The sequence below is a fragment of the Chiloscyllium plagiosum genome, chromosome 44, assembly GCF_004010195.1.
Source record: "Chiloscyllium plagiosum isolate BGI_BamShark_2017 chromosome 44, ASM401019v2, whole genome shotgun sequence".
NCBI classification, from domain to species: domain Eukaryota; kingdom Metazoa; phylum Chordata; class Chondrichthyes; order Orectolobiformes; family Hemiscylliidae; genus Chiloscyllium; species Chiloscyllium plagiosum.
The window spans coordinates 13,654,741-13,660,183 of NC_057753.1; positions in this window are offsets into that span (position 1 = coordinate 13,654,741).

Below are 5,443 nucleotides of genomic sequence, written 5' to 3' on the forward strand. Positions count from 1 at the left end.
AGGCATTTGGATGGGTATATGAATAGGAAGGGTTTGGAGGGATATGGGCCGGGTGCTGGCAGGTGGGACTAGATTGGGTTGGGATCTCTGGTCGGCATGGGAGGGTTGGACCGAAGGGTCTGTTTCTATGCTGTACATCTCTATGACTCTTTGACTCTAATTGCACACTGATGAGGCCTCCGAGAGTTTGGAGTTTCTCCTGTTCCATGTGTTCTGAAGGCAGTTGTCAGACTGGGGCTAAACCAGCAACCATTCAGTTGAAACTCTGCCTCAATGTCGTTTCTTTTCACACCAGAGTTTTGAATTTTAGCATGAGCAGATTCACAACAATAAGTGCAACTACAAATCAAGGCGCCCTCTCGCGCGTTCAACGAAAAAGCCGAGAAGAATTCTCATTAATATTGAATCAACTGCCACAGAATTTCCTCCTGGACCGGCAGAGAAAACATTCTGCAGAATACAAAGGTCTGGAAGGATGATCACTCAATCCATTTTGTGGCTAAACTGACAACTCCAGCAGAGATCAGCACGTTGTTTTTTGTCATAGCTTCATCTTCACATCAGCTCTGAAAAAGCGAACTCTGACCCTTCAACATACTGAAATTGGTACTGAGCACTACATACAGATATGAAACTGACAGGCAGGATGAATGGGGTCATCAGTGGACATAGACTCGTCACAACCTACGGTCTCCAAAGGTAAGAGTATAGATTGGGATACACAAGCCAAGGAGAATCAGAACAAATTCCAAATAGAAGGTGAAGACTTGGAAATAAAACGCAATTTTAAACTATGAAATTTGTTAAGTGAAAGGTGAGTACATCTGAGCTGTGCGCCAATTAATGAGACTGTAGGAGTTGTATCAGTCTAATGTGCGTTGCTGCTCCATTATTAACACTCGTAACTTAAAGAAACAGTACAGATAGTTGTTTCCTTTGTTCAATCATATGGTGTGAGCGTCGCGAGCATCGCCGTAATTTAGAGCTGTCATTAATTTTGTCCCGCCAACATTAATAATCTAACTTCAAGTGAAGACAGTGAGTTTCTTGGAGGGGGAATTTGCAACGTTTTGCTAGCCTAAACCATTTGGAAAGTACAGGCAAAAGTGGAAACTGCTGGAAGACCTCAGCAAGTCTGGGAGCATCTGAGGAAAGGTCACTTGACCGAAAATGTTAACCCTGTTTTCTCTACACAGATGCTGCTGGACCTGCAGAGTTTCCCCAGCAGTTTTCATTTTTGTCTCTCATTCACAGCATCTGGAATTCTTTCGGATGGTGGAGGCCTTGGTGTGGAAGGTTATGAAGAGGCAGGCCTTCTGGCATTCCTGTAGTGTATCACGTCCATAATACACATTGCTGCCTCAAAGTGTATTGAAGGTGTAAATGCCAAATTTAGAGATGAATTTACATGACGATATTGAACGTCATGTATTTCCTTACAACTAAAACTGGAGAGACCTGTGCCTCTATGTGTTGGGTAACTTTGATTTTTAACCTCAAACTGCTGACTGGCCCTATGTCTACATCATGTGACTGATTCCAGAACATCATCTCCATGCAAACCTTCCAACATTTTTTCTCAATTTTTAAATGTTTTCTCGAATCATCCTGTTCAGAGATGTTATTCCACACCTCTAGAGTAGGACCACCTGAGCATCTCGGAATTGAACTTCGGCCTTTAAGCTCACAGTGGAGGATACGATTACAACAGCCTTATCATAAATATCTTATATGCTTATCGTCTGAGATGAGTTGTCAAAGTAACTGTCTGGACCCTTACCTTTCAGATTGTAGCAGCTGACTACTGCGAAATACAGGCGCAATATGATTTGAAATACTGCTCTGCCATTCTGAACAAGGCCTAAGCAGAATTTCCCATTAGAAATGCCTTATCAACTGTTCATTTCTTCAAAGAATTTTCTTAGTGGCAAGCTGTATGAATTGGTAATCCTTGGAAAATCTGACTCATAACGCCTTGACTGTTTACTTCGTATGATGGTACATGGAAGATAAATACTTATGTGCAAATTACGGGCATTATAACAATTGGGACATGTTGAGCTCAGGGAATCATTGCACTTCATGATCCAAATACAGTGTCAAAAGTGAGGAAGATTATGAATAAAGTTTCCAGTGTAACTGGTTCGTCAGTGTGCCAGGAACACATGCTAAGAGATATCGAGCATTTTAGAGACTGAATGTCATTATATATCCGTCACAAATGATCAGAAAGTACTTTGGACCTCTAGTTTTTTTTATTGTTTGTTTGTAAGCTTGAGCAAACACCATTATCAACGTATTTACTAATTATGAATTTTACTACTAATCTCTCCCTTATTTGTCAGTAGCTAAGGACACAGTTTCTTTGAGTGTGCCTCTCTTTAACTAACGTGAGTCTCTAACTCGAATTGCTATGAAGTAAAGTGTACCAATTTTGTTTATTAGGTCATGTCTCTGCAATTAATCGATCAGATGTTGCCTTTATTACAGTATATCACATCGCTTTAGTGAAATTTGTTTTTTTTTTATTAATTATGTTGTGACACAGTTTGTCGAGAGTATTGCTTTTTTTTAAAAAGGCAAATAGGTATTCTGTATCCTTACCTATGTTACACGAAAACGTCTTTTGGGTTTCAAAGGGGAGAGAAGAATTTACATGCTGCTATAAAACTGTGAGTATCTCGATGACCTTCGAGGAATTGAATGAGTTTCGACATTTTCCTGGATATGCCAGACTTTTTCCCAGAAAATATACTTTATACACCATGAAGTACGGTCATGAACTGGGAGGAAGGAAAGAAGGAAGGAAGGAACAGAGATTAAACTGACCACTTCTTGACTGAAGAGTAAGTGCTGCACAAATATGAAGCTAAGCAGTGTGAGGAAGTTTCACTAACATTTTACTGCGAGTATGGTGAGAGGACACATGAGAATCTTCTGGATCTCCCTGCGGAACCTACTCTGAGATACTACATAAATGAATACGTTGTTGCAGGAACTAAGTAGCTGGAACATGTTATTGGTCTCTTGCAAGATGTAGTCTACATTTTGGAAATCCAGGCCGTTGAAGTCTGTATCACCTTTAAAACGTACGAGGAAGAAATGTCCCACTTCGGTGGCCCACAGCAGCAGGAAGCTGACTGAGATGGCAAAGAGAAGGATGATGGATCTCCTGCGATTTTCCACCTCTGGGTCTCTACCACACTCAACATTTCGAAGTTTCTTCCTTGCTTTGCTGGCGGCCAGGATATGTCGTACAGTCAAGACATTAAGCAGCAGAATGAGGAGAAAAGGGAGAATAGGAGTTAAAATGTGTTCCATCCAATCATAGGCCTGCCAGGCAGGTAAAGTAAAAAAGATGGATTTGATGTCACATAACCAGGGTAGACCATTCAGAATATATAAAGGTTTGAGGATATTGTACAGAGGGAAGTTTTTGACACAACTCAGGATACAGATCATTCCAATGAGCAGCGACGCAATTTTCACGGTGCAGTATCCAATCTTCAGGCTTTGGCAGCAGATGGACACAAAACGGTCGATAGTGAAGGCCACAGTCAGCCAGACTGAGCCCTCTCGGCTGCAGCGGGCCAGGATTGTGCTCAGTTTGCATACAGAGGTAGCGGACAATACACTGTAAATAAAGTAGATGCGGCTGATCCGATTTAGGATGCACCCAGTGATGATGACAAAAAAATCGGACACAGCTATTGCCACTAGATAGTAGGTTACACATCTGGAGAGCCCACATCGTCCTCGGGATAGTATTATAATTGACACCAAGTTGGCTGTGACAAACATAAAGTTTACTTGTACAATGTAAATTATAATACCTATACTTTACATCACATGCACTTTTATCAGTTGGGTGTTGCCCAGTTGAGTTCAAACATCAGCAACTGCTTCAGCCAACCGACACTGAAACCCTCCTTGTCCGAGCCTGTGTTCTCCCCAGCCTCCAACTAAACAAAAATAATTTGTATTTGTTCAGCATTTCATGCTGAGGTAAACATTTGGCAATATCAGGAACATTGCAGTCAGCGCCTGCCTCTGCCAATGCTGTTCTTCAGTCTCTGGCTTAATTCCAGTGACGAGTTATCCACAGTAATGTCTGAGTAAAATCATGTGACACATCCCGTCTCCATACCTAGACTTATTCTTTGAAAGTCTAAGTTAGCTGAGGTACATTAGCACAGGGCCTGTCATTTCTCAGCTTTAATAAGCTCATCGTTAATAATTAAAAAGCCGCATAGATTAGGAACTCACATGCTGTTACCATCATTTATCTCAAAATAACTGCATTCCTACCATTTTTAAGCCTGATGTTAATCACTCCTGCTGTGCCTTTTGCTGTTGATGTCCCAAACTGTGGAACTTCCTTTCTATAGCACTTGTCATGTCTTCCTTCCGGACATTCCTTAACTCCAAACATTTTTAATTGTGATCTTTCTTTTTTGCCCAAAGTCTCTTTGCGAAGTTCTACATCAATTGTCTTTCTAAAATCTCTTGACAGTAATCATCTTAACTTGAGGAAGGATAAATAACACAAGTATCCAAAATAAATGCTAAATGGACAAAAGCTAACATTATCAGACAATTTATGAAGAGATGGAAATCTATTATCTTCTAATTTCACCTTTATGTAACTCTTCTATAATTAATTCTTAAGACTTTAGAGACTGCCCAAAAACAACACAAGACTCCAGAATAGTTATATCATTTTCGAGTTCGCATTACAATTTTCTAACTTCACCGCAAAGAATTGTGTATAATATAATATAATATAATATAATATAATATAATATAATATAATGTTATCCAACGTGATTATTGTGCTGTAGTCATTCAATCTTCAATATATAGGCAATAAGAGCTGGAGTAGTCCAATTGGCTCTTTCATCTTTCTCCATGATTCAGCTTTCTTATAACTTGTTCTCCACGTCAATGCTAACACAAACAGATCAGTGCCAGAAACTGCACTTTTATACATTGCTACAACATGACTCAACGTTATACAATTTCAGAATAAAATTCAATACCAAACAATGTAAAATATGATTATTCAGACAATGCTGTAGACACTCTTCATTATTAACATAACCTCAGAAACTGTTGTTTGTCGATGAAATGTGCAATAGAAAACTTTGAATGTAATCTTGCATTTCCAATTGATCAAAGCGCAAGCAATGCACTTCATTGCACTCTTATGCAATAAAATAGCATACAATACGCAGTAAGAGGCGTATGACAATGCCACTTCATGACCCAGTTTCTGTCCATTCCCATTTAGAGAGGATTGGATCTTAGAGAATAATATCCAACCCAGTTATCAAAAGGAATGGCTAAGATTTGAGGAGATTTATACATAAACTCAAACTTCCTTTGCAACACATTTCTTACCTGGGAAACCAACAGCAGCGATAATGGGGTAACAAATGGCATA